The sequence below is a fragment of the Triticum aestivum genome, chromosome 5A, assembly GCF_018294505.1.
Source record: "Triticum aestivum cultivar Chinese Spring chromosome 5A, IWGSC CS RefSeq v2.1, whole genome shotgun sequence".
NCBI lineage: Eukaryota > Viridiplantae > Streptophyta > Magnoliopsida > Poales > Poaceae > Triticum > Triticum aestivum.
Window position 1 is genome coordinate 72248742 of NC_057806.1, and position 13883 is coordinate 72262624.

Genomic DNA, 13883 nt, shown 5'->3' on the forward strand with positions numbered 1-13883 from the left:
ATGGACGGAGGGGAACAAGATCTTGAGAGAGCATGCTTACAACAAATGCTGGAATGAAATTGTTGGATTATCAACAACGAAAAGCATAAACTTGATATGGTATTATGGAATACATCTCCAAATTATGAGGTGATGGCCCGCCACTTCCGAAAAAAGATTGGATTGATAAGAACAAGGAGATGAGAAACTTATCTCACCGGTAGGATAAATGAAGAACTTGGATCATTTATAAGCACCATAAATAGCAACAATCATTAGGGAAGGCTTTAGGTGAAATATAACCCAAGATAACTCCAATGACGAGATTGATGGATTTAAAATATCTCATTCTTGATAACTTGTGAATCATGAAACATGAAGGAAAATTATCAAGAATGACATAACACCACCTCAAAAGATAAGGTAAAAAGAATTGCACTCGGGATTGCAAGATGAAGAATACTTGAGCTCCACTGAAAAGAATCTTGATGAGCACTTCGAGAAGGAATTAAATCCTTGATGAACCATCATGTAGAACCTTCATGAAGAACTCCGTTAAACAAAAGAAAGATCAAACGGAAGGAAAGAGAGGTTGAAAACACAAGGTGAAACCTTGTACCGATTTAGATGAATCTCCAAGGTGAAATAGTTGAAAAAGGTTGGAACTCCGGGAAAAAGAGAAGATGAAACAATTGAAATTAGGAATTTGATGAGCCTCTGGAATAAGAAATTAATCACTTGGATGAACAAGAATAAGAATTACGTTATGCGTATCCTTCACCAATTTAAATTGATGACAAACAACGGATTTGGCATACTACTTATTCTCGTTGGAAGGATTAAGATAGATATAGTGCAAACTTGAGGAGGTCTTCAACAATCCATCGGTAGAATTGAAACAACGAATAAATTGATATGATAAACAAAGGGAGAAGAATCTTGGAAGAACCACCGTAAGAATTGAAAATGAACAAAGAAAAGATAAGGAAAACACCGGGAAGAATTATGAAAGAACGAAGAAACTTGAGAGATTATAAATACATGAGAACGGAGAAATCACGAACTGATAAGGGGATACTTGGATGACGCACCGGTAAGATTTAGAGAATGAGATGTGAAAGCTGAGAATGAAATGAACCCAAAATGATGGCCTTCGGACAAACAAACTGAAAAGACCCATGAATTGCTCCGTTAAGGTGAAAAGAATTATCACAATCGAAAACAATTATGAGAGGATGGCAAAAGGCTAGAACCACGAATCTCTGAGAGAACGGATAAGATATGCAGGTAAAACTCTTCTTCGGTATTCAAATGTTGAGAATGACGAGGAGAAACACCATCAAAAATTGTTGGGACACTCCGGAATGAAAATTAGAAAGGTTGAACCGCCGATGAAAAGACTTTGAAAGATCTTGTAGAAAGACATATGACTGATGACAATTCATTCTTACGTCAAACTTTGAAATGAATTTGAGAATAACTCCGGAAAGAATTAGAAGAGTCAGGTAAGATCCTGGGAAAAGACCTGTGGGTTAGGGCCCACTCAAAAGAAACACCGTTGAAAAGGTCGCTTGGAAGATAGATTGCACCGGTTGAATTAAAAGACTTGAATGAGATAACAACCTCGAGATATCTTCAGCACTCCGGAACAATTGAATAGCGAGAAGTGAAATGATAATAAGGTGCACCGGCATGGAAAACATTTGAAACGAGTTAAAGGATATGATCAACACCAAAAGCTTGAATTGAATCCACCAGAGAAGAAAAAGAATGAAGAATGATGAACTAGTAGCTCCGTTAGCATCTTCCTGAGAATCAACGGATAAGAACATTGACGGAAAAGAATGGAGAGACTTCACATCAATAAGATGGATACTCGATAAAGAAACCCGAGTCCTTGAAGAAAAAAAAGGGTGGGTGGGCGTGAAAAACAAAGGCAGCTTGGGACGAATGAAACAAACAACGTTGAGAAGACTATGAGTTGATCTTGCAGATGAGACAAATGATAGGATCATCTTGAAGAGAATCACACCGGCTGACAAGGATTAACATGACGAACTTGATGATGGAGAAGGGTTGGTATTCACATAGAAATTTGAGAACACCGCTTAGACAAGGGATGGAATCCACATTTGACTTCGAAGCAACTCGAATACCACAATCAAAACAAAACAAAGGATTGGCTTGCAGAATAAGCCGGAACAAACATATGATAGAGATTTCGTCCGAAGTTTTTGAGGTGGGGCCTACACGGGCTCGATCGTATAGCACCATCATGTACAAGGCAGTGCACATGACATACGAAGCGTCCCTGAGTTAGCATAGCCAAGGACTCTTTAAGACACAACGAGACCACTGTAAAACCAACCGTGGATAGGCGGACCACTAGATGTCGAACCCCAATTTCATATCATACATCTGTCGGAAAGATATCCTAAGAGCTACTTGAATTCCCACTTATGAAACTCCCGAACCTTTCCGGTTATGCAATCAGGTGTTGGGGATATAGGGGAAGCATAATATCTCACCCAAAGCTAGCAAATCCTACATCCAGCTGTATCCATCCTTCAACACATAACCAAGAAAACTTCGGAAATCGTTTACCTCAACCTTCGAAAAGCATCCGTTATACGAGTCATCGTAATACTCCCGAACTCCCGCCCCAGTACTGGGTGGCGTTGAGGTTATCTCACCAACAACTGCATAAAAGAGATTTTCGATGTCGGCGAAACTCAGGTATTCTAGAACTGCAACGATAAAATTGTGACGACAACACCTCGGAGCTCAACTCCCCGGGACACTGCCACCACCCCTAAATGTCAGGAGGCACCAAGAACAATGTTCTCGTCATAAAACCATCGGAACAATTCCAAGATACCCGCGTGATCCTAAATTTTTTTGGTGAAATTTGAGAAGAGAAGAGTCAAAACTCTACGTCAGGATGCCTCACCAGAGCGACAAAGGGACTAAGGAGTAAAAAGAAGTCCTACTCTCCGATATATATAATCCTAAATGACTCAAAACATTTTTCTAGACTCAACAACGCCAAAGATTCGATCAAGCAGGGGGCTCCTAAGTCGGGGAAGGCTCTCATACCAACTTGTAACGCCCTCGATGCGGCTATATCTCCCACGTGTCGAAGCATGACTTAGAGGCATAACCGCATTGAAAGCAATGTCGCAAGTGAGGTAATCTTCACACAACCCATGTAATACATAAGGGAAAGAGATACATAGTTGGCTTACAATTGCCACTTCACACAATACATGAATAAAACATTACATCATCCAGATACACACAAGGTCCGACTAAGGAACCAAAATAAAAGAAGACTACCCCAAATGCTACACAGATCCCTGATCGTCCCAACTGGGATCCACTACTGATCGACTGAAACGAAACAACACAAAGGACAAGATCTTCATCGAGATCCTCCTTGAACTCGGTTGTGTCACCTGTAGGGTATCGTCGACACCTGCAAACTGGTTTTGGAAGTATCTGTGAGTCACGGGGACTCAGCAATCTCACACCCTCGCGATCAAGACTATTTAAGCTTATAGGAAGGGTACAAGGTATGAGGTGGAGCTGCAGCAAGCGACTAGCATATTTGGTGGCTAACATACGCAAATGAGAGCGAGAAGAGAAGGCAAAGGCACGGTCGAACAACTATGATCAAGAAGTGATCCTAGAACAACCTACGTCAAGCATAACTCCAACACCGTGTTCACTTCTCGGACCCCGCCGAGAAGAGACCATCATGGTTACACACGCGGTTGATGCATTTTAAATTAAGTTAAGTTTTAGGTTTTCTACAACCGGACATTAACAAATTCCCATCTGCCCATAACCGCGGGCACGGCTATCGAAAGTTCAAAACCCTGCAGGGGTGTCCCACTTAGCCCATCACAAGCTCTCACGGTCAACGAAGGATATTCCTTCTCCCAAGACAATCCGATCAGACTCGGCATCCCGGTTACAAGACATCCTCGACAATGGTAAAACAAGTCCACCAAGACCGCCCGATGCGCCGACATCCCGATAGGAGCTGCACATATCTCGTTCTCAGGGCACACCGGATAAGCAATCCATACAACTAAAACCAGCCCTCGAGTTTCCCCGAGGTGGTGCTGCAAGGGGCTCTAGTTTGGACCAACACTTAGACAAGCACTGGCCCGGGGGGGTTAAAATAAAGATGACCCTCGGGATGCGCGACTCCCAAGGGAAAAAAGGCTAGGTGGCGAATGGTAAAACCAAGGTTGGGCCTTGCTGAAGGAGTTTTATTCAAAGCGAACTGTCAAGGGGTTCCCATTATAACCCAACCGTGTAAGGAACGCAAAATCCGAGAACATAACACCGATATGACGGAAACTAGGGCGGCAAGAGTGGAACAAAACACCAGGCATAAGGCCGAGCCTTCCACCCTTTACCAAGTATATAGATGCATTAATTTAAATAAGAGATATTGTGATATCCCAACAAATATCCATGTTCCAACAAGGAACAAACTCCAAACTTCACCTGCAACTAACAATGCTATAAGAGGGGCTGAGCAAAGCGGTAACATAGCCAAACAACGGTTTGCTAGGACAAGGTGGGTTAGAGGCTTGGCTTAACAATATGGGAGGCATGATAAGCAAGTGGTAGGTATCGCAGCATAGGCATAGCAAAAGAGCGAGCATCTAGCAAGCAAAGATAGAAGTGATTTCGAGGGTATGGTCATCTTGCCTGAAATCCCGCAAGGAAGAAGAATGAGTCCATGAAGAAGACAAACGGACGAAGTCGAACGGATCCTCACAAACACGACGTTATCGAAACCAACCCGAAGAAGCAACACCGAAAAGAAGCAAACAACATAGTAAACAACCACCACATAATCATGGCATGATGCACAATCAAGTATGATGCATGTCCGGTTTAATGAAGCGTGGAATGGCAAAATGCACAAACAACCCTACAAATTAAGTGGAGCTCAATATGCAACTCCGTTGCATATTGACGAAACACCACATGACTTATTTAGGTCGATATTGTTTATGTACTCAACAATATTCAATGTTGATTAGCATGGCAAGGGGTGAAGCAAAACAAAACTACCTATCTAGGCAAGTTTAAATGAGGCCGGAAACAACGAACAACAAATTCCGATAAATCCCCATATGCATATTTTAGATTTGGTGCTGTTCTGCCCTAAACACAATTTTAGAGTTGTTAAACATGCAAAGTGAAGCCACCATGTTAAACTAGGCATAATTCTACCCCATTTACATATAAAGTTTATTAAAATCCGAGCTACGGTTATTTAGTTATGAATTAAAGCATTTTAGCATGGCATAGGAGCAAATTAATGCAAATATCATTTTAAACATTTTAAACATAGATGAAAGTGGCAAATTATTAATCTACACAAAATTCTAAGCAAGTTTCATATTAAGTTTGTTTTAATCCGATGCACGGTTTGTGAGTTATTATATGCATGTTGTCTAAGGACTTTTCTGTAAAACAGCAGTTTCCTGGATAATAGCTAAATTGCAGCAGCAGGAAAAAAACACAATGGGCTGAAACTGGTTGGCCCAATCGGCAGAAAAAATATCAGAGGGCGCTGGGGGGCTGCTCACCCTGGGCCGAGGCCCACGCGGTGGCTGGGCTCGTCCCGCTCCTTGATCCCGCCTGGATCGAGCGAGTCAGGGGCGGTGCTACGAGCGTACAGGCGCAGGGGAGGAGCAAGGGGCGGCCTGGCCGAAGAGGGACCGGCGGCGTGATGCGAGGGGACGCGAGATCCATGGCAGAGGCTAGTCCCTCATCCACGAGCGCTCGCAGAAACAGGGGAGGCGGAGGCGAGATGCAGAGGAGTGGCGGCGGCGAACTTGACGCTCCGGGAAGATGGAGACGAGCGGAATGGATGGAGGCGGCGCAGGTCGACCGAAATTGGTCCAGGGAGGTGCGTGGTGGCGCAGGGCTTGAGGAGGCCGTCGGCCATGGAGTCAGGCGAAGCTCCTGTGAAGAAGAGAGAGAGAGAGAGAGAGAGAGAGAGAGAGAGATCATGAGAGAACGAGAGAAAAAAAAGGAGACATGGAAGGAGAGGAGGAGGGCGATGGCAGCTTGGCAGGGGTGGATCGGGAGGAGGTAGTGGCTGGCTGCCTGCGGGTTGAACTTGGTGGCGACGAGGGGGGTTGGTCCGGTTGGAAAAATCGAGGAGGGATTTTGGATTCGGGGAGGATCCCGAGGTGGGAGATAGTGCGGCGGCGGTGGCAGGGACAAATCCCCTAGATGTTAGGGTTTGGTCTAGATTTAGACTAGAGAGTATATATATATAAAGAAAGAGGGAGACATTTAGGGGCTAATCCGTTCCTCCAAATAAATCGGGCGGTCGAGAAAAATAGACTAGGAAGTCCAATTAACAAAACGGTGACGTTTTGTAGATGTTTGGGGATGATCCAGACACAACGATGACGACTGCCCGGATCGGGTCCGGGACAGCTTTCGGACGCGCGCGCGAGGAGGTCTGCGGACTGACGAGAGAGCCTAGGTTAGGCCTGGCGGTAGGTAGTGGGCTGTGTAGAAGGTCTCAGGCTAAGAGAAGAGAAGAGAGGCCCGGCGACTGTTTCCGGAGACCGAAAACGTCCGACTTTTGACCGACTATATTGTCGCTATAGTTAATCGTTGAGGCGTCAAACGAACTCCGAATGCGATGAAACTTGACAGGCGGTCTATCTACACTATAATAAGACCACACGCCAACTTTCATCCCATTCCGAGAACATTTTCCGGCCACTTATAAAATACTATTTCGGACATGCCGCGGGCGCGTGCAAGTGTGTCTGGGCTTAGAACAGACAATGGACGGAACTGGGAGACCCGGACTAATGCAAGTTTTGAAAACATGATGATGCAATGCACATGATGACATGATAAGATGAAACACGCAAGAAAATGACATGACAACGACAGCGAATAACTGGAAGACACCTGGCACAATGGTCTCGGGGCGTCACAACTGTCCAGTGTTCCATTCCGGGATCACTTTGGTACCTCCCTATCAAACTTATGGCAAGGTTCACATCAGGTCTGGTACACAGCATGGCATACATAATAGAGCATATGGCTGAGGCATAGGGGATGACACTCATCTTTTCTCTATCTTCTGCCGAGGTCGGGCATTGAGCTGTGCTCAATCTCACACCTTGCAATACAGGCAAGAACCCCTTCTTGGACTGGTCCATATTGAACTTCTTCAATATCTTGTCAAGGTATGTGCTTTGTGAAAGACCAATGAGGCATCTCGATCTATCTCTATATATCTTGATGTCTAATATGTAAGCAGCTTCTCCAAGGTCCTTCATTGAAAAACACTTATTCAAGTAGGCCTTTATGCTTTCCAAAAGTTCTATATCATTTCCCATCAATAGTATGTCATCCACATGTAATATGAGAAATGCTATAGAGCTCCCACTCACTTTCTTGTAAATACAAACTTCTTCATAAGTCTATATAAACCCAAACACTTTGATCACTTCATCAAACCGAATGTTCCAACTCCGAGATGCTTGCACCAGCCCATAGATGGAGCGCTGGAACTTGCATACTTTGTTAGCATTCTTAGGATCGACAAAACATTCCGGCTGCAGGGGCGGGCTCACCTCAATTCAAAGGTATTCAACTGAATACCCATTATTTTTTGCTAAAGTACTAGGTATATAGATATGGTATATCATATTTGTGTACAAGAAAAACCGAAATCTATGCAATAGACATGCTAGCGAACTAATTCAGGCGGAAAACGGAGGCCAACCCAGCTTTGCTATTCTCCCACACCATCCACGACATTGTCCCATAGGCCCAAAACGCTTTAGGCTGCAATCCTGTGCATGCATCCATCGCTGATTTAGTTTTACCATCGCCAAAAATCGATCCGGCAGGAGACAAACCAGCTCCGCCCTTCCCTGTTCCTCAAATTCTGCTCCCAAGCAAGTCGCCAGGCAGCCGGCTGATTGTCGCATGCGTGCATGGCGGCAAGCACTGGCAGGCGGCGCGACGTAGTGCACACCATCCAGATTCCGGCGGCGTGATATCCGACCCTCACCCCTATGATATTGATCTTACATGCATCGATCTTCAATTTTTAAGCCCTAGGTTCAACTAGTAGTAAGTATTTTCTGTTCATTGAAAATAGATGTGTTCATGTGGTCTAATACATTACAACTATTAAAATTGGGATCTGGGGTTGCTCCTTATGCTGATTCTTAGTTGAACTAAATTCATCTTGCTAATGAGACATTGGTTATTGATTTCTCTCTGTATCTCACGCTGCTTAATTTTTTTTCAAAATATTGTTAAGAAGCTAATAAGAAATATGGGGCAAAATTAGTTGAATGAGTGCCTAGTTACATTTATGGAAAAATATTTTTTCTTGCAAGTTATGTAAAATGACATCATCACCCATTTTCAAAGCATCAAGGATCAGAAAGTTATCCTCTAACTGGTACTGTAAGTTCTTCTACCATTTTTTATTTTCTATCTCTATATTCTTAGATGTTGCCACTTCCTCACTTCGATATGTTGAACAAATAGTATTTCTATATGGTGTAGAATTTGAAGTTATGATCAATTATGTAAATCTATTATATTAGGATATATCTTTATGTATTATCCAATTTTTATAACTGGTACTAGAATCAATTGTATACACCAAACAAGTCTTTACTCTTTCAAAAAACTACCTTTGAAATTTTGAATACACACTCTTGAAATCCTGGGCCCGCCCCTGTCCGGCTGCATCATATACAATTCTTCCTTGAGAAAACCGTTAAGGAATGTTGTTTTGACGTCCATTTGCCATATCTCATAATCATAGAATGCGGCAATTGCTAACATGATTCGGACGGACTTCTGCTTCGCTACGGGTGAGAAGGTCTCAATGTAGTCAAATCCTTGAACTTGTCGATAAACCTTAGCGACAAGCCAAGCCTTATAGACGGTCGCATTACCATCTGTGTCAGTCTTCTTCTTAAAGATGCACTTATTCTCTATGGCATATCGATCATCAGGTAAGTCCACCAAAGTCCATACTTTGTTCTCATACATGGATCCTATCTCGGATTTCATGGCTTCAAGCCATTTGTTGGAATCTAGGCCCGCCATCGCTTCTTCATAGTTCAAAGGTTCACCGTTGTCTAACAACATGATTTTCAGGACAGGGTTGCCATACCACTCTGGTGCGGAACGTGTCCTTGTGGACCTATGAAGTTCAGCAATAACTTGACCCGAAGTTTGATGATCATCATCATTAACTTCCTCTCTAGTCGGGGCAGGCACCACAAAAACATCTTCCTGAGTTGCGCTACTCTCCGGTTCAAGAGGGGGTACCTCATCAAGTTCTACTTTCCTCCCACTTACTTCTTTCGAGAGAAAGTCTTTCTCCAAAAAGGATCCATTCTTGGCAACAAAGATCTTGCCTTCGGATCTGAGGTAGAAGGTATACCCAATAGTTTCCTTAGGGTATCCTATGAAGACACACTTTTCCGATTTGGGTTCGAGCTTTTCAGGTTGAAGTTTCTTGACATAAGCATCGCATCCCCAAACTTTCAGAAACGACAACTTAGGTTTCTTCCCAAACCATAATTCATATGGTGTCGTCTCAACGGATTTAGACGATGCCCTATTTAAAGTGAATGTGGCAGTCTCTAAAGTATAACCCCAAAATGGTAGCGGTAAATTGGTAAGAGACATCATAGATCGCACCATATCCAATAGAGTGTGATTATGACGTTCGAACACACCATTACACTGAGGTGTTCCAGGCGGCATGAGTTGTGAAACAATTCCACATTTCCTTAAGTGGGTGTCAAACTCGTGACTCAAATATTCTCCTCCACGATCTGATCGTAAGAACTTTATTTTCATGTCACGTTGATTCTCTACCTCGCTCTGAAATTCCTTGAACTTTTCAAAGGTCTCAGGCTTGTGTTTCATTAGGTAGACATACCCATATCTACTTAAGTCATTAGTGAGGGTGAGAACATAACGATAGCCACCGCGAGCCTCAACGCTCATTGGACCGCATACATCAGTATGTATTATTTCTAGCAAGTTGCTTGCTCGCTCCATTGTTCCAGAGAACAGAATCTTGGTCATGTTTCCCATGAGGCATGGTTCGCACGTGTCAAATGATTCATAATCAAGAGACTCCAAAAGTCTATCTACATGGAGTTTCTTCATGCATTTGACACCAATGTGACCAAGGCGGCAGTGCCACAGGTATGTGGGACTATCATTATCAACCTTACATCTTTTGGCATTCACACTATGAATATGTGTAACATTACGTTTGAGATTCAATAAAAATAAACCATTGACCAGCGGGGCATGACCATAAAACATATCTCTCATATAAATAGAACAACCATTATTCTCGGATTTAAATGAGCATCCATCTCGCATTAAACGAGATCCGGATACAATGTTCATGCTCAAAGCTAGCACTAAATAACAATTATTGATGTTTAAAAGTAATCCTGAAGGTAGATGTAGAGGTAGTGTGCCGACGGCGATCACATCGAACTTGGAACCATTCCCGACGCGCATCGTCACCTCATCCTTCGCCAGTCCCCGCTTATTCTACTGCTCCTGTTTTGAGTTACAAATGTGAGCAACTTCACCGGTATCAAATACCCAGGAGCTACTACGAGCGCTGGTAAGGTACACATCAATAACATGTATATCATATATACCTTTGGCGTTGTCGGCCTTCTTATCCGCTAAGTACTTGGGGAAGTTCCGCTTCCGGTGACCATTTCACTTGCAATAAAAGCACTCAGTCTCAGGCTTGGGTCCATTTTTTGGCTTATTCCCAGCAACAGACTTATAGGGCACGGCAACTCCCTTGCCGTCCTTCTTGAAGTTATTCTTACCCTTGCCTTTCTTGAAACTAGTGGTCTTATTCACCATCAACACTTGATGTTCCTTTTTTGATCTCCACCTCCGCTGATTTCATCATTGAATATAACTCAGGAATGGACTTCTCCATCCCTTGCATATTGTAGTTCATCACAAAGCTCTTGTAGCTAGGTGGAAGCGACTGGATGATCCTGCCAATGACCGAGTCATCTGGAAGATTAACCCCCAGCTGAGACAAGCAGTTGTGCAACCTAGACATTTTGAGTATATGCTCGTTGACAAAACTATTTTCCTCCATCTTACAACTGTAGAACTTGTCGGAGACTTCATATCTCTCAACCCGGGCATGAGCTTGGAAAACCATTTTCAGCTCTTGGAACATCTCATATGCTCTGTGTTGCTCAAAACGCTTTTGGAGCCCCGATTCTAAGCTGTAAAGCATGCCGCACTGAACCAGGGAGTAATCATCACTATGCGACTGTCAGGCGTTCATAACATCTTGAGTTGTTGGGAAAAAGGGTGCGTCACCTAGTGGTGCTTCAAGGACATATGCTTTCTTGGCAGCTATGAGGATGATCCTCAAGTTACGGACCTAGTGCATATAGTTGCTTCCATCGTCTTTTAGCTTGGTTTTCTCTGGGAACACGTTGAAGTTGAGGGCTGCTGGGGAACGTAGTAATTTCAAAAAAATTCCTACGCACACACAGGATCATGGTGATGTATAGCAATGAGAGGAGAGAGTGTGTCCACGTACCCTCGTAGACCGAAAGCGGAAGTGTTAGCACAACACGGTTGATGTAGTCGTACGTCTTCACGATCCGACCGATCCAAGTACCGAATGTACGGCACCTCCGAGTTCAGCACACGTTGATGATGGTGATTACGGTGATGATGTTGCTACCGACGCAGGGCTTCGCCTAAGCACCACTATGATATAATCGAGGTGGATTATGGTGGAGGGGGGCACCGCACACGGCTAAGGGATCAATGATCAACTTGTGTGTCTAGAGGTGCCCCCCTACCCCCGTATATAAAGGAGCAAGGGGGGAGGCCGGCCGGCCCTCTATGGCGTGCCAGGAGGAGGCGTCCTCCTCCTAGTAGGAGTAGGACTCCCCTCTTTCCTACTCCTACTAGGAGGGGGAAAGGAAGGGGGAGAGCGAGAAGGAAAGGGGGGCGCCCCCCCCTCTCCTAGTCCAATTCGGACCAGAGGGGCAGGGGCGCGCGGCCTGCCCTAGGCCAGCCCTCTCTCTCTCCACTAAGGCCCATAAGGCCCATTATTTCTCCCGGGGGGTTCCGGTAACCCTCCAGCACTCCGGTTTTCTCCAAAATCACTCGGAACACTTCTGGTGTCCGAATATAGTCGTCCAATATATCAATCTTTATGTCTCGACCATTTCGAGACTCCTCGTCATGCCCGTGATCATATCCGGGACTCCGAACTACCTTCGGTACATCAAAACACAAAAACTCATAATACTGATTGTCACCGAACTTTAAGCGTGCGGAACCTATGGGTTCGAGAACTATGTAGACATGACCGAGACACGTCTTCGGTCAATAACCAATAGCGGAACCTGGATGTTCATATTGGCTCCCACATATTCTACGAAGATCTTTATCAGTCAAACCGCATAACAGCATATATTGTTCCCTTTGTCATCGGCATGTTACTTGCCCAAGATTCGATCGTCGGTATCTCAATACCTAGTTCAATCTTGTTACCGGCAAGTCTCTTTACTCATTATGTAATGCATCATCCCACAACTAACTCATTAGTTGCAATGCTTGCAAGGCTTATAGTGATGTGCATTACCGAGAGGGCCCAGAGATACCTCTCCGACAATCGGAGTGACAAATCCTAATCTCGAAATACGCCAACTCAACAAGTACCTTCGGAGACACCTATAGAGCACCTTTATAATCACCCAGTTACGTTGTGACATTTGGTAGCACACAAAGTGTTCCTCCGGTAAATGGGAGTTGCATAATCTCATAGTCATTGGAACATGTATAAGTCATGAAGAAAGCAATAGCAACATACTAAACGATCAAGTGCTAAGCTAACGGAATGGGTCAAGTCAATCACATCATTCTCCTAATGATGTGATCCCGTTAATCAAATGACAATTCATGTCTATGGCTAGGAAACATAACCATCTTTGATCAACGAGCTAGTCACGTAGAGGCATACTAGTGACACTCTGTTTGTCTATGTATTCACACATGTATTATGTTTCCGGTTAATACAATTCTAGCATGAATAATAAACATTTATCATGATATAAGGAAATAAATAATAACTTTATTATTGCCTCTAGGGCATATTTCCTTCAAGGGCAACATTAGCATGGGCCATTGGATCTACATGATAGATTGTAAAGATAATTTTAGACTAAGTTCATGATAATTAAGTTCATCTAATCAAATTATTTAATGAAATCCCACTCACATAGACATCCCTCTAGTCATCTAAGTGATACATGATCCGAGTCGACTAGGCCGTGTCCGATCATCACATGAGATGGACTAGTCATCAACGGTGAACATCTCCATGTTGATCGCATCTACCATACGACTCATGTTCGACCTTCCGGTCTCTCGTGTTCCGAGGCCATGTCTGTACATGCTAGGGTCATCAAGTCAACCTAAGTGTTTCACATGTGTAAATCTGGCTTACACCCGTTGTATGCGAACGTTAGAATCTATCACACCCGATCATCACGTGGTGCTTCAAAACAACAAACCTTCGCAACGGTGCACAGTTAGGGGGAACACATTTCTTGAAATTTTAGTGAGGGATCATCTTATTTATGCTACCGTCGATCTAAGGAAATAAGATGTAAACATGACAAACATCACATGCAAATCATAAAGTGACATAATATGGCCAATGTTATCTTGCGCTTTTGATCTCCATTTTGGAGGCGCGGCATGATCACCATCATCACCAGCATGACACCATGATCTCCATCATCGTGTCTTCATGAAGTTGTCTCACCAACTATTACTTC